Source organism: Hyperolius riggenbachi, chromosome 4 (genome assembly GCF_040937935.1).
Source record: "Hyperolius riggenbachi isolate aHypRig1 chromosome 4, aHypRig1.pri, whole genome shotgun sequence".
Classification (NCBI taxonomy): domain Eukaryota; kingdom Metazoa; phylum Chordata; class Amphibia; order Anura; family Hyperoliidae; genus Hyperolius; species Hyperolius riggenbachi.
In genome coordinates, this window is record NC_090649.1 from 24,563,155 (window position 1) to 24,584,966 (window position 21,812).

The 21,812-nt window shown below is 46.6% G+C and overlaps 37 non-coding genes across 37 annotated transcripts; all 37 read left to right on the forward strand.

Moving 5' to 3' along the window:
- The first annotated feature begins 21 nt into the window (after window positions 1-21).
- Window positions 22-120, forward strand: TRNAY-GUA (transfer RNA tyrosine (anticodon GUA)). The gene is made up of 2 exons: window positions 22-58; window positions 85-120. It is a non-coding gene; the product is annotated as a tRNA-Tyr (tRNA).
- A 739-nt stretch (window positions 121-859) lies between these two features.
- TRNAA-AGC (transfer RNA alanine (anticodon AGC)) lies at window positions 860-932 on the forward strand. Its single transcript has one exon. It is a non-coding gene; the product is annotated as a tRNA-Ala (tRNA).
- Window positions 933-1,038: 106 nt separating this feature from the next.
- Window positions 1,039-1,137, forward strand: TRNAY-GUA (transfer RNA tyrosine (anticodon GUA)). The gene is made up of 2 exons: window positions 1,039-1,075; window positions 1,102-1,137. It is a non-coding gene; the product is annotated as a tRNA-Tyr (tRNA).
- A 918-nt stretch (window positions 1,138-2,055) lies between these two features.
- TRNAY-GUA (transfer RNA tyrosine (anticodon GUA)) lies at window positions 2,056-2,154 on the forward strand. The gene is made up of 2 exons: window positions 2,056-2,092; window positions 2,119-2,154. It is a non-coding gene; the product is annotated as a tRNA-Tyr (tRNA).
- A 739-nt stretch (window positions 2,155-2,893) lies between these two features.
- On the forward strand, window positions 2,894-2,966 carry TRNAA-AGC (transfer RNA alanine (anticodon AGC)). Its single transcript has one exon. It is a non-coding gene; the product is annotated as a tRNA-Ala (tRNA).
- Window positions 2,967-3,072: 106 nt separating this feature from the next.
- On the forward strand, window positions 3,073-3,171 carry TRNAY-GUA (transfer RNA tyrosine (anticodon GUA)). Its single transcript has 2 exons — window positions 3,073-3,109; window positions 3,136-3,171. It is a non-coding gene; the product is annotated as a tRNA-Tyr (tRNA).
- A 738-nt stretch (window positions 3,172-3,909) lies between these two features.
- Window positions 3,910-3,982, forward strand: TRNAA-AGC (transfer RNA alanine (anticodon AGC)). Its single transcript has one exon. It is a non-coding gene; the product is annotated as a tRNA-Ala (tRNA).
- A 106-nt stretch (window positions 3,983-4,088) lies between these two features.
- Window positions 4,089-4,187, forward strand: TRNAY-GUA (transfer RNA tyrosine (anticodon GUA)). The gene is made up of 2 exons: window positions 4,089-4,125; window positions 4,152-4,187. It is a non-coding gene; the product is annotated as a tRNA-Tyr (tRNA).
- Window positions 4,188-5,104: 917 nt separating this feature from the next.
- Window positions 5,105-5,203, forward strand: TRNAY-GUA (transfer RNA tyrosine (anticodon GUA)). The gene is made up of 2 exons: window positions 5,105-5,141; window positions 5,168-5,203. It is a non-coding gene; the product is annotated as a tRNA-Tyr (tRNA).
- Window positions 5,204-5,941: 738 nt separating this feature from the next.
- On the forward strand, window positions 5,942-6,014 carry TRNAA-AGC (transfer RNA alanine (anticodon AGC)). The gene has a single exon. It is a non-coding gene; the product is annotated as a tRNA-Ala (tRNA).
- Window positions 6,015-6,120: 106 nt separating this feature from the next.
- On the forward strand, window positions 6,121-6,219 carry TRNAY-GUA (transfer RNA tyrosine (anticodon GUA)). Its single transcript has 2 exons — window positions 6,121-6,157; window positions 6,184-6,219. It is a non-coding gene; the product is annotated as a tRNA-Tyr (tRNA).
- A 918-nt stretch (window positions 6,220-7,137) lies between these two features.
- TRNAY-GUA (transfer RNA tyrosine (anticodon GUA)) lies at window positions 7,138-7,236 on the forward strand. Its single transcript has 2 exons — window positions 7,138-7,174; window positions 7,201-7,236. It is a non-coding gene; the product is annotated as a tRNA-Tyr (tRNA).
- A 739-nt stretch (window positions 7,237-7,975) lies between these two features.
- Window positions 7,976-8,048, forward strand: TRNAA-AGC (transfer RNA alanine (anticodon AGC)). The gene has a single exon. It is a non-coding gene; the product is annotated as a tRNA-Ala (tRNA).
- A 106-nt stretch (window positions 8,049-8,154) lies between these two features.
- Window positions 8,155-8,253, forward strand: TRNAY-GUA (transfer RNA tyrosine (anticodon GUA)). Its single transcript has 2 exons — window positions 8,155-8,191; window positions 8,218-8,253. It is a non-coding gene; the product is annotated as a tRNA-Tyr (tRNA).
- A 917-nt stretch (window positions 8,254-9,170) lies between these two features.
- TRNAY-GUA (transfer RNA tyrosine (anticodon GUA)) lies at window positions 9,171-9,269 on the forward strand. The gene is made up of 2 exons: window positions 9,171-9,207; window positions 9,234-9,269. It is a non-coding gene; the product is annotated as a tRNA-Tyr (tRNA).
- A 738-nt stretch (window positions 9,270-10,007) lies between these two features.
- On the forward strand, window positions 10,008-10,080 carry TRNAA-AGC (transfer RNA alanine (anticodon AGC)). Its single transcript has one exon. It is a non-coding gene; the product is annotated as a tRNA-Ala (tRNA).
- Window positions 10,081-10,186: 106 nt separating this feature from the next.
- TRNAY-GUA (transfer RNA tyrosine (anticodon GUA)) lies at window positions 10,187-10,285 on the forward strand. The gene is made up of 2 exons: window positions 10,187-10,223; window positions 10,250-10,285. It is a non-coding gene; the product is annotated as a tRNA-Tyr (tRNA).
- A 918-nt stretch (window positions 10,286-11,203) lies between these two features.
- On the forward strand, window positions 11,204-11,302 carry TRNAY-GUA (transfer RNA tyrosine (anticodon GUA)). The gene is made up of 2 exons: window positions 11,204-11,240; window positions 11,267-11,302. It is a non-coding gene; the product is annotated as a tRNA-Tyr (tRNA).
- A 739-nt stretch (window positions 11,303-12,041) lies between these two features.
- TRNAA-AGC (transfer RNA alanine (anticodon AGC)) lies at window positions 12,042-12,114 on the forward strand. Its single transcript has one exon. It is a non-coding gene; the product is annotated as a tRNA-Ala (tRNA).
- A 106-nt stretch (window positions 12,115-12,220) lies between these two features.
- On the forward strand, window positions 12,221-12,319 carry TRNAY-GUA (transfer RNA tyrosine (anticodon GUA)). Its single transcript has 2 exons — window positions 12,221-12,257; window positions 12,284-12,319. It is a non-coding gene; the product is annotated as a tRNA-Tyr (tRNA).
- Window positions 12,320-13,058: 739 nt separating this feature from the next.
- TRNAA-AGC (transfer RNA alanine (anticodon AGC)) lies at window positions 13,059-13,131 on the forward strand. The gene has a single exon. It is a non-coding gene; the product is annotated as a tRNA-Ala (tRNA).
- Window positions 13,132-13,237: 106 nt separating this feature from the next.
- On the forward strand, window positions 13,238-13,336 carry TRNAY-GUA (transfer RNA tyrosine (anticodon GUA)). The gene is made up of 2 exons: window positions 13,238-13,274; window positions 13,301-13,336. It is a non-coding gene; the product is annotated as a tRNA-Tyr (tRNA).
- A 739-nt stretch (window positions 13,337-14,075) lies between these two features.
- Window positions 14,076-14,148, forward strand: TRNAA-AGC (transfer RNA alanine (anticodon AGC)). Its single transcript has one exon. It is a non-coding gene; the product is annotated as a tRNA-Ala (tRNA).
- Window positions 14,149-14,254: 106 nt separating this feature from the next.
- Window positions 14,255-14,353, forward strand: TRNAY-GUA (transfer RNA tyrosine (anticodon GUA)). Its single transcript has 2 exons — window positions 14,255-14,291; window positions 14,318-14,353. It is a non-coding gene; the product is annotated as a tRNA-Tyr (tRNA).
- Window positions 14,354-15,092: 739 nt separating this feature from the next.
- Window positions 15,093-15,165, forward strand: TRNAA-AGC (transfer RNA alanine (anticodon AGC)). Its single transcript has one exon. It is a non-coding gene; the product is annotated as a tRNA-Ala (tRNA).
- Window positions 15,166-15,271: 106 nt separating this feature from the next.
- TRNAY-GUA (transfer RNA tyrosine (anticodon GUA)) lies at window positions 15,272-15,370 on the forward strand. Its single transcript has 2 exons — window positions 15,272-15,308; window positions 15,335-15,370. It is a non-coding gene; the product is annotated as a tRNA-Tyr (tRNA).
- Window positions 15,371-16,109: 739 nt separating this feature from the next.
- TRNAA-AGC (transfer RNA alanine (anticodon AGC)) lies at window positions 16,110-16,182 on the forward strand. The gene has a single exon. It is a non-coding gene; the product is annotated as a tRNA-Ala (tRNA).
- A 106-nt stretch (window positions 16,183-16,288) lies between these two features.
- On the forward strand, window positions 16,289-16,387 carry TRNAY-GUA (transfer RNA tyrosine (anticodon GUA)). Its single transcript has 2 exons — window positions 16,289-16,325; window positions 16,352-16,387. It is a non-coding gene; the product is annotated as a tRNA-Tyr (tRNA).
- A 739-nt stretch (window positions 16,388-17,126) lies between these two features.
- Window positions 17,127-17,199, forward strand: TRNAA-AGC (transfer RNA alanine (anticodon AGC)). The gene has a single exon. It is a non-coding gene; the product is annotated as a tRNA-Ala (tRNA).
- Window positions 17,200-17,305: 106 nt separating this feature from the next.
- On the forward strand, window positions 17,306-17,404 carry TRNAY-GUA (transfer RNA tyrosine (anticodon GUA)). Its single transcript has 2 exons — window positions 17,306-17,342; window positions 17,369-17,404. It is a non-coding gene; the product is annotated as a tRNA-Tyr (tRNA).
- A 739-nt stretch (window positions 17,405-18,143) lies between these two features.
- Window positions 18,144-18,216, forward strand: TRNAA-AGC (transfer RNA alanine (anticodon AGC)). Its single transcript has one exon. It is a non-coding gene; the product is annotated as a tRNA-Ala (tRNA).
- Window positions 18,217-18,322: 106 nt separating this feature from the next.
- On the forward strand, window positions 18,323-18,421 carry TRNAY-GUA (transfer RNA tyrosine (anticodon GUA)). The gene is made up of 2 exons: window positions 18,323-18,359; window positions 18,386-18,421. It is a non-coding gene; the product is annotated as a tRNA-Tyr (tRNA).
- A 739-nt stretch (window positions 18,422-19,160) lies between these two features.
- Window positions 19,161-19,233, forward strand: TRNAA-AGC (transfer RNA alanine (anticodon AGC)). Its single transcript has one exon. It is a non-coding gene; the product is annotated as a tRNA-Ala (tRNA).
- Window positions 19,234-19,339: 106 nt separating this feature from the next.
- On the forward strand, window positions 19,340-19,438 carry TRNAY-GUA (transfer RNA tyrosine (anticodon GUA)). Its single transcript has 2 exons — window positions 19,340-19,376; window positions 19,403-19,438. It is a non-coding gene; the product is annotated as a tRNA-Tyr (tRNA).
- A 918-nt stretch (window positions 19,439-20,356) lies between these two features.
- On the forward strand, window positions 20,357-20,455 carry TRNAY-GUA (transfer RNA tyrosine (anticodon GUA)). The gene is made up of 2 exons: window positions 20,357-20,393; window positions 20,420-20,455. It is a non-coding gene; the product is annotated as a tRNA-Tyr (tRNA).
- Window positions 20,456-21,194: 739 nt separating this feature from the next.
- TRNAA-AGC (transfer RNA alanine (anticodon AGC)) lies at window positions 21,195-21,267 on the forward strand. Its single transcript has one exon. It is a non-coding gene; the product is annotated as a tRNA-Ala (tRNA).
- A 106-nt stretch (window positions 21,268-21,373) lies between these two features.
- TRNAY-GUA (transfer RNA tyrosine (anticodon GUA)) lies at window positions 21,374-21,472 on the forward strand. The gene is made up of 2 exons: window positions 21,374-21,410; window positions 21,437-21,472. It is a non-coding gene; the product is annotated as a tRNA-Tyr (tRNA).
- The last annotated feature ends 340 nt before the right edge of the window (window positions 21,473-21,812 follow it).

Here is a 21,812-nt window from a genome sequence, read left to right on the forward strand (position 1 = left end):
GCAAAACCTTAGCTGGGGTATCCTTCGATAGCTCAGCTGGTAGAGCGGAGGACTGTAGATTGACAAAATGTTGAGAAAACTGTAATCCTTAGGTCGCTGGTTTGATTCCGGCTCGAAGGAACTTTTACGTCACGTTGATAACACACCGTCTTTCTTGTTGACCCTTTCCCGTTTGCATCCCATGATACAACAGCGTCTTCCTTACTCCACCGCTTTAGTGGAAAACGGCCCACATCTCTGGCAAACCATTTTTGGGCTTCTACCTGCCAGGGTAATTACCTATTACTGTTACCCTGACTCAATTAAAAAAGTGGAGTCGGGCAGCTTGCTAGAAAGAGTTACAGAGTTCAGCTGGGTAGGGTTGAGGATCAAAGGCCAAAAAAGACTCTTGTGGGGTATCCTTTCATAGCTCAGTGGCCATCAAGTTCCCCCTTTTTAGCCTCACTGCACCTCAGTCCAGAGCACAAAAAAAAAGCAACAAGGGCAAGAGTGCTTTCTCCCACTTTCCATTCCATCTACTAGGTCATTGGAGAAGAACTAAAGTCAGTAGCGACCCTTATTGGCAGCAGCCCACTACTTTGTTTGAAGACAAAGTGCTTTGTATTTGACTTAATACCTCTAGCGACCCGTTTTGTCTGCTTCCACTTTTGGGAGTCTGATTACTTTTTACCGGTTGTATCACACCTTTCTAAAATTCCTACTTTTTGTTGACCCCTTGCTCAACACTCTGTGAAGACAAAAGAAATGTTGTAAAATACACAGTCCTCCATTCCAATGAAACTGTGTGGCGTTCCATCGTTAACTCTGACATCGCAGTTCCGCTCATCCGCCCGCGTCTCTTGCGCAGGTGTGTATAGATGGGGGATTAGCTCAAATGGTAGAGCGCTCGCTTAGCATGCGAGAGGTAGCGGGATCGATGCCCGCATCCTCCACACACATGCTTTTCCATCTTGAACCCCAGAGACAAACACTCATTTTCTGCACCTTCCGCTCGCTAGGAATGAGGATCAAAGGCTGGCAAAACCTTAGCTGGGGTATCCTTCGATAGCTCAGCTGGTAGAGCGGAGGACTGTAGATTGACAAAATGTTGAGAAAAATGTAATCCTTAGGTCGCTGGTTCGATTCCGGCTCGAAGGAACTTTTACGTCACGTTGATAACACACCGTCTTTCTTGTTGACCCTTTCCCGTTTGCATCCCATGATACAACAGCGTCTTCCTTACTCCACCGCTTTAGTGGAAAACGGCCCACATCTCTGGCAAACCATTTTTGGGCTTCTACCTGCCAGGGTAATTACCTATTACTGTTACCCTGACTCAATTAAAAAAGGGGAGTCGGGCAGCTTGCTAGAAAGAGTTACAGAGTTCAGCTGGGTAGGGTTGAGGATCAAAGGCCAAAAAAGACTCTTGTGGGGTATCCTTTCATAGCTCAGTGGCCATCAAGTTCCCCCTTTTTAGCCTCACTGCACCTCAGTCTAGAGCACAAAAAAAAAGCAACAAGGGCAAGAGTGCTATCTCCCACTTTCCATTTCATCTACTAGGACATTGGAGAAGAACTAAAGTCAGTAGCGACCCTTATTGGCAGCAGCCCACTACTTTGTTTGAAGACAAAGTGCTTTGTATTTGACTTAATACCTCTAGCGACCCGTTTTGTCTGCTTCCACTTTTGGGAGTCTGATTACTTTTTACCGGTTGTATCACACCTTTCTAAAATTCCTACTTTTTGTTGACCCCTTGCTCAACACTCTGTGAAGACAAAAGAAATGTTGTAAAATACACAGTCCTCCATTCCAATGAAACTGTGTGGCGTTCCATCGTTAACTCTGACATCGCAGTTCCGCTCATCCGCCCGCGTCTCTTGCGCAGATGTGTATAGATTGGGGATTAGCTCAAATGGTAGAGTGCTCACTTAGCATGCGAGAGGTAGCGGGATCGATGCCCGCATCCTCCACACACATGCTTTTTCATCTTGAACCCTAGAGACAAACACTCATTTTCTGCACCTTCCGCTCGCTAGGAATGAGGATCAAAGGCTGGCAAAACCTTAGCTTGGGTATCCTTCGATAGCTCAGCTGGTAGAGCGGAGGACTGTAGATTGACAAAATGTTGAGAAAACTGTAATCCTTAGGTCGCTGGTTCGATTCCGGCTCGAAGGAACTTTTACGTCACGTTGATAACACACCGTCTTTCTTGTTGACCCTTTCCCGTTTGCATCCCATGATACACCAGCGTCTTCCTTACTCCACCGCTTTAGTGGAAAACGGCCCACATCTCTGGCAAACCATTTTTGGGCTTCTACCTGCCAGGGTAATTACCTATTACTGTTACCCTGACTCAATTAAAAAAGGGGAGTCGGGCAGCTTGCTAGAAAGAGTTACAGAGTTCAGCTGGGTAGGGTTGAGGATCAAAGGCCAAAAAAGACTCTTGTGGGGTATCCTTTCATAGCTCAGTGGCCATCAAGTTCCCCCTTTTTAGCCTCACTGCACCTCAGTCCAGAGCACAAAAAAAAAGCAACAAGGGCAAGAGTGCTTTCTCCCACTTTCCATTCCATCTACTAGGTCATTGGAGAAGAACTAAAGTCAGTAGCGACCCTTATTGGCAGCAGCTCACTACTTTGTTTGAAGACAAAGTGCTTTGTATTTGACTTAATACCTCTAGCGACCCGTTTTGTCTGCTTCCACTTTTGGGAGTCTGATTACTTTTTACCGGTTGTATCACACCTTTCTAAAATTCCTACTTTTTGTTGACCCCTTGCTCAACACTCTGTGAAGACAAAAGAAATGTTGTAAAATACACAGTCCTCCATTCCAATGAAACTGTGTGGCGTTCCATCGTTAACTCTGACATCGCAGTTCCGCTCATCCGCCCGCGTCTCTTGCGCAGATGTGTATAGATGGGGGATTAGCTCAAATGGTAGAGCGCTCGCTTAGCATGCGAGAGGTAGCGGGATCGATGCCCGCATCCTCCACACACATGCTTTTCCATCTTGAACCCCAGAGACAAACACTCATTTTCTGCACCTTCCGCTCGCTAGGAATGAGGATCAAAGGCTGGCAAAACCTTAGCTGGGGTATCCTTCGATAGCTCAGCTGGTAGAGCGGAGGACTGTAGATTGACAAAATGTTGAGAAAACTGTAATCCTTAGGTCGCTGGTTCGATTCCGGCTCGAAGGAACTTTTATGTCACGTTGATAACACACCGTCTTTCTTGTTGACCCTTTCCCGTTTGCATCCCATGATACACCAGCGTCTTCCTTACTCCACCGCTTTAGTGGAAAACGGCCCACATCTCTGGCAAACCATTTTTGGGCTTCTACCTGCCAGGGTAATTACCTATTACTGTTACCCTGACTCAATTAAAAAAGGGGAGTCGGGCAGCTTGCTAGAAAGAGTTACAGAGTTCAGCTGGGTAGGGTTGAGGATCAAAGGCCAAAAAAGACTCTTGTGGGGTATCCTTTCATAGCTCAGTGGCCATCAAGTTCCCCCTTTTTAGCCTCACTGCACCTCAGTCCAGAGCACAAAAAAAAGCAACAAGGGCAAGAGTGCTTTCTCCCACTTTCCATTCCATCTACTAGGTCATTGGAGAAGAACTAAAGTCAGTAGCGACCCTTATTGGCAGCAGCCCACTACTTTGTTTGAAGACAAAGTGCTTTGTATTTGACTTAATACCTCTAGCGACCCGTTTTGTCTGCTTCCACTTTTGGGAGTCTGATTACTTTTTACCGGTTGTATCACACCTTTCTAAAATTCCTACTTTTTGTTGACCCCTTGCTCAACACTCTGTGAAGACAAAAGAAATGTTGTAAAATACACAGTCCTCCATTCCAATGAAACTGTGTGGCGTTCCATCGTTAACTCTGACATCGCAGTTCCGCTCATCCGCCCGCGTCTCTTGCGCGGATGTGTATAGATGGGGGATTAGCTCAAATGGTAGAGCGCTCGCTTAGCATGCGAGAGGTAGCGGGATCGATGCCCGCATCCTCCACACACATGCTTTTCCATCTTGAACCCCAGAGACAAACACTCATTTTCTGCACCTTCCGCTCGCTAGGAATGAGGATCAAAGGCTGGCAAAACCTTAGCTGGGGAATCCTTCGATAGCTCAGCTGGTAGAGCGGAGGACTGTAGATTGATGAAATGTTGAGAAAACTGTAATCCTTAGGTTGCTGGTTCGATTCCGGCTCGAAGGAACTTTTACGTCACGTTGATAACACACCGTCTTTCTTGTTGACCCTTTCCCGTTTGCATCCCATGATACAACAGCGTCTTCCTTACTCCACCGCTTTAGTGGAAAACGGCCCACATCTCTGGCAAACCATTTTTGGGCTTCTACCTGCCAGGGTAATTACCTATTACTGTTACCCTGACTCAATTAAAAAAGGGGAGTCGGGCAGCTTGCTAGAAAGAGTTACAGAGTTCAGCTGGGTAGGGTTGAGGATCAAAGGCCAAAAAAGACTCTTGTGGGGTATCCTTTCATAGCTCAGTGGCCATCAAGTTCCCCCTTTTTAGCCTCACTGCACCTCAGTCCAGAGCACAAAAAAAAGCAACAAGGGCAAGAGTGCTATCTCCCACTTTCCATTTCATCTACTAGGGCATTGGAGAAGAACTAAAGTCAGTAGCGACCCTTATTGGCAGCAGCCCACTACTTTGTTTGAAGACAAAGTGCTTTGTATTTGACTTAATACCTCTAGCGACCCGTTTTGTCTGCTTCCACTTTTGGGAGTCTGATTACTTTTTACCGGTTGTATCACACCTTTCTAAAATTCCTACTTTTTGTTGACCCCTTGCTCAACACTCTGTGAAGACAAAAGAAATGTTGTAAAATACACAGTCCTCCATTCCAATGAAACTGTGTGGCGTTCCATCGTTAACTCTGACATCGCAGTTCCGCTCATCCGCCCGCGTCTCTTGCGCAGATGTGTATAGATGGGGGATTAGCTCAAATGGTAGAGCGCTCGCTTAGCATGCGAGAGATAGCGGGATTGATGCCCGCATCCTCCACACACATGTTTTTCCATCTTGAACCCCAGAGACAAACACTCATTTTCTGCACCTTCCGCTCGCTAGGAATGAGGATCAAAGGCTGGCAAAACCTTAGCTGGGGTATCCTTCGATAGCTCAGCTGGTAGAGCGGAGGACTGTAGATTGACAAAATGTTGAGAAAACTGTAATCCTTAGGTCGCTGGTTCGATTCCGGCTCGAAGGAACTTTTACGTCACGTTGATAACACACCGTCTTTCTTGTTGACCCTTTCCCGTTTGCATCCCATGATACAACAGCGTCTTCCTTACTCCACCGCTTTAGTGGAAAACGGCCCACATCTCTGGCAAACCATTTTTGGGCTTCTACCTGCCAGGGTAATTACCTATTACTGTTACCCTGACTCAATTAAAAAAGGGGAGTCAGGCAGCTTGCTAGAAAGAGTTACAGAGTTCAGCTGGGTAGGGTTGAGGATCAAAGGCCAAAAAAGACTCTTGTGGGGTATCCTTTCATAGCTCAGTGGCCATCAAGTTCCCCCTTTTTAGCCTCACTGCACCTCAGTCCAGAGCACAAAAAAAAGCAACAAGGGCAAGAGTGCTATCTCCCACTTTCCATTTCATCTACTAGGGCATTGGAGAAGAACTAAAGTCAGTAGCGACCCTTATTGGCAGCAGCCCACTACTTTGTTTGAAGACAAAGTGCTTTGTATTTGACTTAATACCTCTAGCGACCCGTTTTGTCTGCTTCCACTTTTGGGAGTCTGATTACTTTTTACCGGTTGTATCACACCTTTCTAAAATTCCTACTTTTTGTTGACCCCTTGCTCAACACTCTGTGAAGACAAAAGAAATGTTGTAAAATACACAGTCCTCCATTCCAATGAAACTGTGTGGCGTTCCATCGTTAACTCTGACATCGCAGTTCCGCTCATCCGCCCGCGTCTCTTGCGCAGATGTGTATAGATGGGGGATTAGCTCAAATGGTAGAGCGCTCGCTTAGCATGCGAGAGGTAGCGGGATCGATGCCCGCATCCTCCACACACATTCTTTTCCATCTTGAACCCCAGAGACAAACACTCATTTTCTGCACCTTCCGCTCGCTAGGAATGAGGATCAAAGGCTGGCAAAACCTTAGCTGGGGTATCCTTCGATAGCTCAGCTGGTAGAGCGGAGGACTGTAGATTGACAAAATGTTGAGAAAACTGTAATCCTTAGGTCGCTGGTTCGATTCCGGCTCGAAGGAACTTTTACGTCACGTTGATAACACACCGTCTTTCTTGTTGACCCTTTCCCGTTTGCATCCCATGATACAACAGCGTCTTCCTTACTCCACCGCTTTAGTGGAAAACGGCCCACATCTCTGGCAAACCATTTTTGGGCTTCTACCTGCCAGGGTAATTACCTATTACTGTTACCCTGACTCAATTAAAAAAGGGGAGTCGGGCAGCTTGCTAGAAAGAGTTACAGAGTTCAGCTGGGTAGGGTTGAGGATCAAAGGCCAAAAAAGACTCTTGGGGGGTATCCTTTCATAGCTCAGTGGCCATCAAGTTCCCCCTTTTTAGCCTCACTGCACCTCAGTCCAGAGCACAAAAAAAAAGCAACAAGGGCAAGAGTGCTATCTCCCACTTTCCATTCCATCTACTAGGTCATTGGAGAAGAACTAAAGTCAGTAGCGACCCTTATTGGCAGCAGCCCACTACTTTGTTTGAAGAAAAAGTGCTTTGTATTTGACTTAATACCTCTAGCGACCCATTTTGTCTGCTTCCACTTTTGGGAGTCTGATTACTTTTTACCGGTTGTATCACACCTTTCTAAAATTCCTACTTTTTGTTGACCCCTTGCTCAACACTCTGTGAAGACAAAAGAAATGTTGTAAAATACACAGTCCTCCATTCCAATGAAACTGTGTGGCGTTCCATCGTTAACTCTGACATCGCAGTTCCGCTCATCTGCCCGCGTCTCTTGCACAGATGTGTATAGATGGGGGATTAGCTCAAATGGTAGAGCGCTCGCTTAGCATGCGAGAGGTAGCGGGATCGATGCCCGCATACTCCACACACATGCTTTTCCATCTTGAACCCCAGAGACAAACACTCATTTTCTGCACCTTCCGCTCGCTAGGAATGAGGATCAAAGGCTGGCAAAACCTTAGCTGGGGTATCCTTCGATAGCTCAGCTGGTAGAGCGGAGGACTGTAGATTGACAAATTGTTGAGAAAACTGTAATCCTTAGGTCGCTGGTTCGATTCCGGCTTGAAGGAACTTTTACGTCACGTTGATAACACACCGTCTTTCTTGTTGACCCTTTCCCGTTTGCATCCCATGATACAACAGCGTCTTCCTTACTCCACCGCTTTAGTGGAAAACGGCCCACATCTCTGGCAAACCATTTTTGGGCTTCTACCTGCCAGGGTAATTACCTATTACTGTTACCCTGATTCAATTAAAAAAGGGGAGTCGGGCAGCTTGCTAGAAAGAGTTACAGAGTTCAGCTGGGTAGGGTTGAGGATCAAAGGCCAAAAAAGTCTCTTGTGGGGTATCCTTTCATAGCTCAGTGGCCATCAAGTTCCCCCTTTTTAGCCTCACTGCACCTCAGTCCAGAGCACAAAAAAAAAGCAACAAGGGCAAGAGTGCTTTCTCCCACTTTCCATTCCATCTACTAGGTCATTGGAGAAGAACTAAAGTCAGTAGCGACCCTTATTGGCAGCAGCCCACTACTTTGTTTGAAGACAAAGTGCTTTGTATTTGACTTAATACCTCTAGCGACCCGTTTTGTCTGCTTCCACTTTTGGGAGTCTGATTACTTTTTACCGGTTGTATCACACCTTTCTAAAATTCCTACTTTTTGTTGACCCCTTGCTCAACACTCTGTGAAGACAAAAGAAATGTTGTAAAATACACAGTCCTCCATTCCAATGAAACTGTGTGGCGTTCTATCGTTAACTCTGACATCGCAGTTCCGCTCATCCGCCCGCGTCTCTTGCGCAGATGTGTATAGATGGGGGATTAGCTCAAATGGTAGAGCGCTCGCTTAGCATGCGAGAGGTAGCGGGATCGATGCCCGCATCCTCCACACACATGCTTTTCCATCTTGAACCCCAGAGACAAACACTCATTTTCTGCACCTTCCGCTCGCTAGGAATGAGGATCAAAGGCTGGCAAAACCTTAGCTGGGGAATCCTTCGATAGCTCAGCTGGTAGAGCGGAGGACTGTAGATTGATGAAATGTTGAGAAAACTGTAATCCTTAGGTCGCTGGTTCGATTCCGGCTCGAAGGAACTTTTACGTCACGTTGATAACACACCGTCTTTCTTGTTGACCCTTTCCCGTTTGCATCCCATGATACAACAGCGTCTTCCTTACTCCACCGCTTTAGTGGAAAACGGCCCACATCTCTGGCAAACCATTTTTGGGCTTCTACCTGCCAGGGTAATTACCTATTACTGTTACCCTGACTCAATTAAAAAAGGGGAGTCGGGCAGCTTGCTAGAAAGAGTTACAGAGTTCAGCTGGGTAGGGTTGAGGATCAAAGGCCAAAAAAGACTCTTGTGGGGTATCCTTTCATAGCTCAGTGGCCATCAAGTTCCCCCTTTTTAGCCTCACTGCACCTCAGTCCAGAGCACAAAAAAAAGCAACAAGGGCAAGAGTGCTATCTCCCACTTTCCATTTCATCTACTAGGGCATTGGAGAAGAACTAAAGTCAGTAGCGACCCTTATTGGCAGCAGCCCACTACTTTGTTTGAAGACAAAGTGCTTTGTATTTGACTTAATACCTCTAGCGACCCGTTTTGTCTGCTTCCACTTTTGGGAGTCTGATTACTTTTTACCGGTTGTATCACACCTTTCTAAAATTCCTACTTTTTGTTGACCCCTTGCTCAACACTCTGTGAAGACAAAAGAAATGTTGTAAAATACACAGTCCTCCATTCCAATGAAACTGTGTGGCGTTCCATCGTTAACTCTGACATCGCAGTTCCGCTCATCCGCCCGCGTCTCTTGCGCAGATGTGTATAGATGGGGGATTAGCTCAAATGGTAGAGCGCTCGCTTAGCATGCGAGAGATAGCGGGATTGATGCCCGCATCCTCCACACACATGCTTTTCCATCTTGAACCCCAGAGACAAACACTCATTTTCTGCACCTTCCGCTCGCTAGGAATGAGGATCAAAGGCTGGCAAAACCTTAGCTGGGGTATCCTTCGATAGCTCAGCTGGTAGAGCGGAGGACTGTAGATTGACAAAATGTTGAGAAAACTGTAATCCTTAGGTCGCTGGTTCGATTCCGGCTCGAAGGAACTTTTACGTCACGTTGATAACACACCGTCTTTCTTGTTGACCCTTTCCCGTTTGCATCCCATGATACAACAGCGTCTTCCTTACTCCACCGCTTTAGTGGAAAACGGCCCACATCTCTGGCAAACCATTTTTGGGCTTCTACCTGCCAGGGTAATTACCTATTACTGTTACCCTGACTCAATTAAAAAAGGGGAGTCGGGCAGCTTGCTAGAAAGAGTTACAGAGTTCAGCTGGGTAGGGTTGAGGATCAAAGGCCAAAAAAGACTCTTGTGGGGTATCCTTTCATAGCTCAGTGGCCATCAAGTTCCCCCTTTTTAGCCTCACTGCACCTCAGTCCAGAGCACAAAAAAAAGCAACAAGGGCAAGAGTGCTATCTCCCACTTTCCATTTCATCTACTAGGGCATTGGAGAAGAACTAAAGTCAGTAGCGACCCTTATTGGCAGCAGCCCACTACTTTGTTTGAAGACAAAGTGCTTTGTATTTGACTTAATACCTCTAGCGACCCGTTTTGTCTGCTTCCACTTTTGGGAGTCTGATTACTTTTTACCGGTTGTATCACACCTTTCTAAAATTCCTACTTTTTGTTGACCCCTTGCTCAACACTCTGTGAAGACAAAAGAAATGTTGTAAAATACACAGTCCTCCATTCCAATGAAACTGTGTGGCGTTCCATCGTTAACTCTGACATCGCAGTTCCGCTCATCCGCCCGCGTCTCTTGCGCAGATGTGTATAGATGGGGGATTAGCTCAAATGGTAGAGCGCTCGCTTAGCATGCGAGAGGTAGCGGGATCGATGCCCGCATCCTCCACACACATTCTTTTCCATCTTGAACCCCAGAGACAAACACTCATTTTCTGCACCTTCCGCTCGCTAGGAATGAGGATCAAAGGCTGGCAAAACCTTAGCTGGGGTATCCTTCGATAGCTCAGCTGGTAGAGCGGAGGACTGTAGATTGACAAAATGTTGAGAAAACTGTAATCCTTAGGTCGCTGGTTCGATTCCGGCTCGAAGGAACTTTTACGTCACGTTGATAACACACCGTCTTTCTTGTTGACCCTTTCCCGTTTGCATCCCATGATACAACAGCGTCTTCCTTACTCCACCGCTTTAGTGGAAAACGGCCCACATCTCTGGCAAACCATTTTTGGGCTTCTACCTGCCAGGGTAATTACCTATTACTGTTACCCTGACTCAATTAAAAAAGGGGAGTCGGGCAGCTTGCTAGAAAGAGTTACAGAGTTCAGCTGGGTAGGGTTGAGGATCAAAGGCCAAAAAAGACTCTTGGGGGGTATCCTTTCATAGCTCAGTGGCCATCAAGTTCCCCCTTTTTAGCCTCACTGCACCTCAGTCCAGAGCACAAAAAAAAAGCAACAAGGGCAAGAGTGCTATCTCCCACTTTCCATTCCATCTACTAGGTCATTGGAGAAGAACTAAAGTCAGTAGCGACCCTTATTGGCAGCAGCCCACTACTTTGTTTGAAGAAAAAGTGCTTTGTATTTGACTTAATACCTCTAGCGACCCATTTTGTCTGCTTCCACTTTTGGGAGTCTGATTACTTTTTACCGGTTGTATCACACCTTTCTAAAATTCCTACTTTTTGTTGACCCCTTGCTCAACACTCTGTGAAGACAAAAGAAATGTTGTAAAATACACAGTCCTCCATTCCAATGAAACTGTGTGGCGTTCCATCGTTAACTCTGACATCGCAGTTCCGCTCATCCGCCCGCGTCTCTTGCACAGATGTGTATAGATGGGGGATTAGCTCAAATGGTAGAGCGCTCGCTTAGCATGCGAGAGGTAGCGGGATCGATGCCCGCATACTCCACACACATGCTTTTCCATCTTGAACCCCAGAGACAAACACTCATTTTCTGCACCTTCCGCTCGCTAGGAATGAGGATCAAAGGCTGGCAAAACCTTAGCTGGGGTATCCTTCGATAGCTCAGCTGGTAGAGCGGAGGACTGTAGATTGACAAATTGTTGAGAAAACTGTAATCCTTAGGTCGCTGGTTCGATTCCAGCTTGAAGGAACTTTTACGTCACGTTGATAACACACCGTCTTTCTTGTTGACCCTTTCCCGTTTGCATCCCATGATACAACAGCGTCTTCCTTACTCCACCGCTTTAGTGGAAAACGGCCCACATCTCTGGCAAACCATTTTTGGGCTTCTACCTGCCAGGGTAATTACCTATTACTGTTACCCTGACTCAATTAAAAAAGGGGAGTCGGGCAGCTTGCTAGAAAGAGTTACAGAGTTCAGCTGGGTAGGGTTGAGGATCAAAGGCCAAAAAAGTCTCTTGTGGGGTATCCTTTCATAGCTCAGTGGCCATCAAGTTCCCCCTTTTTAGCCTCACTGCACCTCAGTCCAGAGCACAAAAAAAAAGCAACAAGGGCAAGAGTGCTTTCTCCCACTTTCCATTCCATCTACTAGGTCATTGGAGAAGAACTAAAGTCAGTAGCGACCCTTATTGGCAGCAGCCCACTACTTTGTTTGAAGACAAAGTGCTTTGTATTTGACTTAATACCTCTAGCGACCCGTTTTGTCTGCTTCCACTTTTGGGAGTCTGATTACTTTTTACCGGTTGTATCACACCTTTCTAAAATTCCTACTTTTTGTTGACCCCTTGCTCAACACTCTGTGAAGACAAAAGAAATGTTGTAAAATACACAGTCCTCCATTCCAATGAAACTGTGTGGCGTTCTATCGTTAACTCTGACATCGCAGTTCCGCTCATCCGCCCGCGTCTCTTGCGCAGATGTGTATAGATGGGGGATTAGCTCAAATGGTAGAGCGCTCGCTTAGCATGCGAGAGGTAGCGGGATCGATGCCCGCATCCTCCACACACATGCTTTTCCATCTTGAACCCCAGAGACAAACACTCATTTTCTGCACCTTCCGCTCGCTAGGAATGAGGATCAAAGGCTGGCAAAACCTTAGCTGGGGTATCCTTCGATAGCTCAGCTGGTAGAGCGGAGGACTGTAGATTGACAAAATGTTGAGAAAACTGTAATCCTTAGGTCGCTGGTTTGATTCCGGCTCGAAGGAACTTTTACGTCACGTTGATAACACACCGTCTTTCTTGTTGCCCCTTTCCCGTTTGCAGCCCATGATACAACAGCGTCTTCCTTACTCCACCGCTTTAGTGGAAAACGGCCCACATCTCTGGCAAACCATTTTTGGGCTTCTACCTGCCAGGGTAATTACCTATTACTGTCACCCTGACTCAATTAAAAAAGGGGAGTCGGGCAGCTTGCTAGAAAGAGTTACAGAGTTCAGCTGGGTAGGGTTGAGGATCAAAGGCCAAAAAAGACTCTTGTGGGGTATCCTTTCATAGCTCAGTGGCCATCAAGTTCCCCCTTTTTAGCCTCACTGCACCTCAGTCCAGAGCACAAAAAAAAAGCAACAAGGGCAAGAGTGCTTTCTCCCACTTTCCATTCCATCTACTAGGTCATTGGAGAAGAACTAAAGTCAGTAGCGACCCTTATTGGCAGCAGCCCACTACTTTGTTTGAAGACAAAGTGCTTTGTATTTGACTTAATACCTCTAGCGACCCGTTTTTTCTGCTTCCACTTTTGGGAGTCTGATTACTTTTTACCGGTTGTATCACACCTTTCTAAAATTCCTACTTTTTGTTGACCCCTTGCTCAACACTCTGTGAAGACAAAAGAAATGTTGTAAAATACACAGTCCTCCATTCCAATGAAACTGTGTGGCGTTCCATCGTTAACTCTGACATCGCAGTTCCGCTCATCCGCCCGCGTCTCTTGCGCAGATGTGTATAGATGGGGGATTAGCTCAAATGGTAGAGCGCTCGCTTAGCATGCGAGAGGTAGCGGGATCGATGCCCGCATCCTCCACACACATGCTTTTCCATCTTGAACCCCAGAGACAAACACTCATTTTCTGCACCTTCCGCTCGCTAGGAATGAGGATCAAAGGCTGGCAAAACCTTAGCTGGGGTATCCTTCGATAGCTCAGCTGGTAGAGCGGAGGACTGTAGATTGACAAAATGTTGAGAAAACTGTAATCCTTAGGTCGCTGGTTTGATTCCGGCTCGAAGGAACTTTTACGTCACGTTGATAACACACCGTCTTTCTTGTTGACCCTTTCCCGTTTGCAGCCCATGATACAACAGCGTCTTCCTTACTCCACCGCTTTAGTGGAAAACGGCCCACATCTCTGGCAAACCATTTTTGGGCTTCTACCTGCCAGGGTAATTACCTATTACTGTCACCCTGACTCAATTAAAAAAGGGGAGTCGGGCAGCTTGCTAGAAAGAGTTACAGAGTTCAGCTGGGTAGGGTTGAGGATCAAAGGCCAAAAAAGACTCTTGTGGGGTATCCTTTCATAGCTCAGTGGCCATCAAGTTCCCCCTTTTTAGCCTCACTGCACCTCAGTCCAGAGCACAAAAAAAAAGCAACAAGGGCAAGAGTGCTTTCTCCCACTTTCCATTCCATCTACTAGGTCATTGGAGAAGAACTAAAGTCAGTAGCGACCCTTATTGGCAGCAGCCCACTACTTTGTTTGAAGACAAAGTGCTTTGTATTTGACTTAATACCTCTAGCGACCCGTTTTTTCTGCTTCCACTTTTGGGAGTCTGATTACTTTTTACCGGTTGTATCACACCTTTCTAAAATTCCTACTTTTTGTTGACCCCTTGCTCAACACTCTGTGAAGACAAAAGAAATGTTGTAAAATACACAGTCCTCCATTCCAATGAAACTGTGTGGCGTTCCATCGTTAACTCTGACATCGCAGTTCCGCTCATCCGCCCGCGTCTCTTGCGCAGATGTGTATAGATGGGGGATTAGCTCAAATGGTAGAGCGATCGCTTAGCATGCGAGAGGTAGCGGGATCGATGCCCGCATCCTCCACACACATGTTTTTCCATCTTGAACCCCAGAGACAAACACTCATTTTCTGCACCTTCCGCTCGCTAGGAATGAGGATCAAAGGCTGGCAAAACCTTAGCTGGGGTATCCTTTGATAGCTCAGCTGGTAGAGCGGAGGACTGTAGATTGACAAAATGTTGAGAAAACTGTAATCCTTAGGTCGCTGGTTCGATTCCGGCTCAAAGGAACTTTTACGTCACGTTGATAACACACCGTCTTTCTTGTTGACCCTTTCCCGTTTGCATCCCATGATACAACAGCGTCTTCCTTACTCCACCGCTTTAGTGGAAAACGGCCCACATCTCTGGCAAACCATTTTTGGGCTTCTACCTGCCAGGGTAATTACCTATTACTGTTACCCTGACTCAATTAAAAAAGGGGAGTCGGGCAGCTTGCTAGAAAGAGTTACAGAGTTCAGCTGGGTAGGGTTGAGGATCAAAGGCCAAAAAAGACTCTTGTGGGGTATCCTTTCATAGCTCAGTGGCCATCAAGTTCCCCCTTTTTAGCCTCACTGCACCTCAGTCCAGAGCACAAAAAAAAAGCAACAAGGGCAAGAGTGCTTTCTCCCACTTTCCATTCCATCTACTAGGTCATTGGAGAAGAACTAAAGTCAGTAGCGACCCTTATTGGCAGCAGCCCACTACTTTGTTTGAAGACAAAGTGCTTTGTATTTGACTTAATACCTCTAGCGACCCGTTTTGTCTGCTTCCACTTTTGGGAGTCTGATTACTTTTTACCGGTTGTATCACACCTTTCTAAAATTCCTACTTTTTGTTGACCCCTTGCTCAACACTCTGTGAAGACAAAAGAAATGTTGTAAAATACACAGTCCTCCATTCCAATGAAACTGTGTGGCGTTCCATCGTTAACTCTGACATCGCAGTTCCGCTCATCCGCCCGCGTCTCTTGCGCAGATGTGTATAGATGGGGGATTAGCTCAAATGGTAGAGCGCTCGCTTAGCATGCGAGAGGTAGCGGGATCGATGCCCGCATCCTCCACACACATGCTTTTCCATCTTGAACCCCAGAGACAAACACTCATTTTCTGCACCTTCCGCTCGCTAGGAATGAGGATCAAAGGCTGGCAAAACCTTAGCTGGGGTATCCTTCGATAGCTCAGCTGGTAGAGCGGAGGACTGTAGATTGACAAAATGTTGAGAAAACTGTAATCCTTAGGTCGCTGGTTCGATTCCGGCTCGAAGGAACTTTTACGTCACGTTGATAACACACCGTCTTTCTTGTTGACCCTTTCCCGTTTGCATCCCATGATACAACAGCGTCTTCCTTACTCCACCGCTTTAGTGGAAAACGGCCCACATCTCTGGCAAACCATTTTTGGGCTTCTACCTGCCAGGGTAATTACCTATTACTGTTACCCTGACTCAATTAAAAAAGGGGAGTCGGGCAGCTTGCTAGAAAGAGTTACAGAGTTCAGCTGGGTAGGGTTGAGGATCAAAGGCCAAAAAAGACTCTTGTGGGGTATCCTTTCATAGCTCAGTGGCCATCAAGTTCCCCCTTTTTAGCCTCACTGCACCTCAGTCCAGAGCACAAAAAAAAAGCAACAAGGGCAAGAGTGCTTTCTCCCACTTTCCATTCCATCTACTAGGTCATTGGAGAAGAACTAAAGTCAGTAGCGACCCTTATTGGCAGCAGCCCACTACTTTGTTTGAAGACAAAGTGCTTTGTATTTGACTTAATACCTCTAGCGACCCGTTTTGTCTGCTTCCACTTTTGGGAGTCTGATTACTTTTTACCGGTTGTATCACACCTTTCTAAAATTCCTACTTTTTGTTGACCCCTTGCTCAACACTCTGTGAAGACAAAAGAAATGTTGTAAAATACACAGTCCTCCATTCCAATGAAACTGTGTGGCGTTCCATCGTTAACTCTGACATCGCAGTTCCGCTCATCCGCCCGCGTCTCTTGCGCAGATGTGTATAGATGGGGGATTAGCTCAAATGGTAGAGCGCTCGCTTAGCATGCGAGAGGTAGCGGGATCGATGCCCGCATCCTCCACACACATGCTTTTCCATCTTGAACCCCAGAGACAAACACTCATTTTCTGCACCTTCCGCTCGCTAGGAATGAGGATCAAAGGCTGGCAAAACCTTAGCTGGGGTATCCTTCGATAGCTCAGCTGGTAGAGCGGAGGACTGTAGATTGACAAAATGTTGAGAAAACTGTAATCCTTAGGTCGCTGGTTTGATTCCGGCTCGAAGGAACTTTTACGTCACGTTGATAACACACCGTCTTTCTTGTTGACCCTTTCCCGTTTGCATCCCATGATACAACAGCGTCTTCCTTACTCCACCGCTTTAGTGGAAAACGGCCCACATCTCTGGCAAACCATTTTTGGGCTTCTACCTGCCAGGGTAATTACCTATTACTGTTACCCTGACTCAATTAAAAAAGGGGAGTCGGGCAGCTTGCTAGAAAGAGTTACAGAGTTCAGCTGGGTAGGGTTGAGGATCAAAGGCCCAAAAAGACTCTTGTGGGGTATCCTTTCATAGCTCAGTGGCCATCAAGTTCCCCCTTTTTAGCCTCACTGCACCTCAGTCCAGAGCACAAAAAAAAAGCAACAAGGGCAAGAGTGCTTTCTCCCACTTTCCATTCCATCTACTAGGTCATTGGAGAAGAACTAAAGTCAGTAGCGACCCTTATTGGCAGCAGCCCACTACTTTGTTTGAAGACAAAGTGCTTTGTATTTGACTTAATACCTCTAGCGACCCGTTTTGTCTGCTTCCACTTTTGGGAGTCTGATTACTTTTTACCGGTTGTATCACACCTTTCTAAAATTCCTACTTTTTGTTGACCCCTTGCTCAACACTCTGTGAAGACAAAAGAAATGTTGTAAAATACACAGTCCTCCATTCCAATGAAACTGTGTGGCGTTCCATCGTTAACTCTGACATTGCAGTTCCGCTCATCCGCCCGCGTCTCTTGCGCAGATGTGTATAGATGGGGGATTAGCTCAAATGGTAGAGCGCTCGCTTAGCATGCGAGAGGTAGCGGGATCGATGCCCGCATCCTCCACACACATGCTTTTCCATCTTGAACCCCAGAGACAAACACTCATTTTCTGCACCGTCCGCTCGCTAGGAATGAGGATCAAAGGCTGGCAAAACCTTAGCTGGGGTATCCTTCGATAGCTCAGCTGGTAGAGCGGAGGACTGTAGATTGACAAAATGTTGAGAAAACTGTAATCCTTAGGTCGCTGGTTCGATTCCGGCTCGAAGGAACTTTTACGTCACGTTGATAACACACCGTCTTTCTTGTTGACCCTTTCCCGTTTGCATCCCATGATACAACAGCGTCTTCCTTACTCCACCGCTTTAGTGGAAAACGGCCCACATCTCTGGCAAACCATTTTTGGGCTTCTACCTGCCAGGGTAATTACCTATTACTGTTACCCTGACTCAATTAAAAAAGGGGAGTCGGGCAGCTTGCTAGAAAGAGTTACAGAGTTCAGCTGGGTAGGGTTGAGGATCAAAGGCCAAAAAAGACTCTTGTGGGGTATCCTTTCATAGCTCAGTGGCCATCAAGTTCCCCCTTTTTAGCCTCACTGCACCTCAGTCCAGAGCACAAAAAAAAAGCAACAAGGGCAAGAGTGCTTTCTCCCACTTTCCATTCCATCTACTAGGTCATTGGAGAAGAACTAAAGTCAGTAGCGACCCTTATTGGCAGCAGCCCACTACTTTGTTTGAAGACAAAGTGCTTTGTATTTGACTTAATACCTCTAGCGACCCGTTTTGTCTGCTTCCACTTTTGGGAGTCTGATTACTTTTTACCGGTTGTATCACACCTTTCTAAAATTCCTACTTTTTGTTGACCCCTTGCTCAACACTCTGTGAAGACAAAAGAAATGTTGTAAAATACACAGTCCTCCATTCCAATGAAACTGTGTGGCGTTCCATCGTTAACTCTGACATCGCAGTTCCGCTCATCCGCCCGCGTCTCTTGCGCAGATGTGTATAGATGGGGGATTAGCTCAAATGGTAGAGCGCTCGCTTAGCATGCGAGAGGTAGCGGGATCGATGCCCGCATCCTCCACACACATGCTTTTCCATCTTGAACCCCAGAGACAAACACTCATTTTCTGCACCTTCCGCTCGCTAGGAATGAGGATCAAAGGCTGGCAAAACCTTAGCTGGGGTATCCTTCGATAGCTCAGCTGGTAGAGCGGAGGACTGTAGATTGACAAAATGTTGAGAAAACTGTAATCCTTAGGTCGCTGGTTTGATTCCGGCTCGAAGGAACTTTTACGTCACGTTGATAACACACCGTCTTTCTTGTTGACCCTTTCCCGTTTGCATCCCATGATACAACAGCGTCTTCCTTACTCCACCGCTTTAGTGGAAAACGGCCCACATCTCTGGCAAACCATTTTTGGGCTTCTACCTGCCAGGGTAATTACCTATTACTGTTACCCTGACTCAATTAAAAAAGGGGAGTCGGGCAGCTTGCTAGAAAGAGTTACAGAGTTCAGCTGGGTAGGGTTGAGGATCAAAGGCCAAAAAAGACTCTTGTGGGGTATCCTTTCATAGCTCAGTGGCCATCAAGTTCCCCCTTTTTAGCCTCACTGCACCTCAGTCCAGAGCACAAAAAAAAAGCAACAAGGGCAAGAGTGCTTTCTCCCACTTTCCATTCCATCTACTAGGTCATTGGAGAAGAACTAAAGTCAGTAGCGACCCTTATTGGCAGCAGCCCACTACTTTGTTTGAAGACAAAGTGCTTTGTATTTGACTTAATACCTCTAGCGACCCGTTTTGTCTGCTTCCACTTTTGGGAGTCTGATTACTTTTTACCGGTTGTATCACACCTTTCTAAAATTCCTACTTTTTGTTGACCCCTTGCTCAACACTCTGTGAAGACAAAAGAAATGTTGTAAAATACACAGTCCTCCATTCCAATGAAACTGTGTGGCGTTCCATCGTTAACTCTGACATCGCAGTTCCACTCATCCGCCCGCGTCTCTTGCGCAGATGTGTATAGATGGGGGATTAGCTCAAATGGTAGAGCGCTCGCTTAGCATGCGAGAGGTAGCGGGATCGATGCCCGCATCCTCCACACACATGCTTTTCCATCTTGAACCCCAGAGACAAACACTCATTTTCTGCACCTTCCGCTCGCTAGGAATGAGGATCAAAGGCTGGCAAAACCTTAGCTGGGGTATCCTTCGATAGCTCAGCTGGTAGAGCGGAGGACTGTAGATTGACAAAATGTTGAGAAAACTGTAATCCTTAGGTCGCTGGTTCGATTCCGGCTCGAAGGAACTTTTACGTCACGTTGATAACACACCGTCTTTCTTGTTGACCCTTTCCCGTTTGCATCCCATGATACAACAGCGTCTTCCTTACTCCACCGCTTTAGTGGAAAACGGCCCACATCTCTGGCAAACCATTTTTGGGCTTCTACCTGCCAGGGTAATTACCTATTACTGTTACCCTGACTCAATTAAAAAAGGGGAGTCGGGCAGCTTGCTAGAAAGAGTTACAGAGTTCAGCTGGGTAGGGTTGAGGATCAAAGGCCAAAAAAGACTCTTGTGGGGTATCCTTTCATAGCTCAGTGGCCATCAAGTTCCCCCTTTTTAGCCTCACTGCACCTCAGTCCAGAGCACAAAAAAAAAGCAACAAGGGCAAGAGTGCTTTCTCCCACTTTCCATTCCATCTACTAGGTCATTGGAGAAGAACTAAAGTCAGTAGCGACCCTTATTGGCAGCAGCCCACTACTTTGTTTGAAGACAAAGTGCTTTGTATTTGACTTAATACCTCTAGCGACCCGTTTTGTCTGCTTCCACTTTTGGGAGTCTGATTACTTTTTACCGGTTGTATCACACCTTTCTAAAATTCCTACTTTTTGTTGACCCCTTGCTCAACACTCTGTGAAGACAAAAGAAATGTTGTAAAATACACAGTCCTCCATTCCAATGAAACTGTGTGGCGTTCCATCGTTAACTCTGACATCGCAGTTCCGCTCATCCGCCCGCGTCTCTTGCGCAGATGTGTATAGATGGGGGATTAGCTCAAATGGTAGAGCGCTCGCTTAGCATGCGAGAGGTAGCGAGATCGATGCCCGCATCCTCCACACACATGCTTTTCCATCTTGAACCCCAGAGACAAACACTCATTTTCTGCACCTTCCGCTCGCTAGGAATGAGGATCAAAGGCTGGCAAAACCTTAGCTGGGGTATCCTTCGATAGCTCAGCTGGTAGAGCGGAGGACTGTAGATTGACAAAATGTTGAGAAAACTGTAATCCTTAGGTCGCTGGTTCGATTCCGGCTCGAAGGAACTTTTATGTCACGTTGATAACACACCGTCTTTCTTGTTGACCCTTTCCCGTTTGCATCCCATGATACAACAGCGTCTTCCTTACTCCACCGCTTTAGTGGAAAACGGCCCACATCTCTGGCAAACCATTTTTGGGCTTCTACCTGCCAGGGTAATTACCTATTACTGTTACCCTGACTCAATTAAAAAAGGGGAGTCGGGCAGCTTGCTAGAAAGAGTTACAGAGTTCAGCTGGGTAGGGTTGAGGATCAAAGGCCAAAAAAGACTCTTGTGGGGTATCCTTTCATAGCTCAGTGGCCATCAAGTTCCCCCTTTTTAGCCTCACTGCACCTCAGTCCAGAGCACAAAAAAAAAGCAACAAGGGCAAGAGTGCTTTCTCCCACTTTCCATTCCATCTACTAGGTCATTGGAGAAGAACTAAAGTCAGTAGCGACCCTTATTGGCAGCAGCCCACTACTTTGTTTGAAGACAAAGTGCTTTGTATTTGACTTAATACCTCTAGCGACCCGTTTTGTCTGCTTCCACTTTTGGGAGTCTGATTACTTTTTACCGGTTGTATCACACCTTTCTAAAATTCCTACTTTTTGTTGACCCCTTGCTCAACACTCTGTGAAGACAAAAGAAATGTTGTAAAATACACAGTCCTCCATTCCAATGAAACTGTGTGGCGTTCCATCGTTAACTCTGACATCGCAGTTCCGCTCATCCGCCCGCGTCTCTTGCGCAGATGTGTATAGATGGGGGATTAGCTCAAATGGTAGAGCGCTCGCTTAGCATGCGAGAGGTAGCGGGATCGATGCCCGCATCCTCCACACACATGCTTTTCCATCTTGAACCCCAGAGACAAACACTCATTTTCTGCACCTTCCGCTCGCTAGGAATGAGGATCAAAGGCTGGCAAAACCTTAGCTGGGGTATCCTTCGATAGCTCAGCTGGTAGAGCGGAGGACTGTAGATTGACAAAATGTTGAGAAAACTGTAATCCTTAGGTCGCTGGTTCGATTCCGGCTCGAAGGAACTTTTACGTCATGTTGATAACACACCGTCTTTCTTGTTGACCCTTTCCCGTTTGCATCCCATGATACAACAGCGTCTTCCTTACTCCACCGCTTTAGTGGAAAACGGCCCACATCTCTGGCAAACCATTTTTGGGCTTCTACCTGCCAGGGTAATTACCTATTACTGTTACCCTGACTCAATTAAAAAAGGGGAGTCGGGCAGCTTGCTAGAAAGAGTTACAGAGTTCAGCTGGGTAGGGTTGAGGATCAAAGGCCAAAAAAGACTCTTGTGGGGTATCCTTTCATAGCTCAGTAGCCATCAAGTTCCCCCTTTTTAGCCTCACTGCACCTCAGTCCAG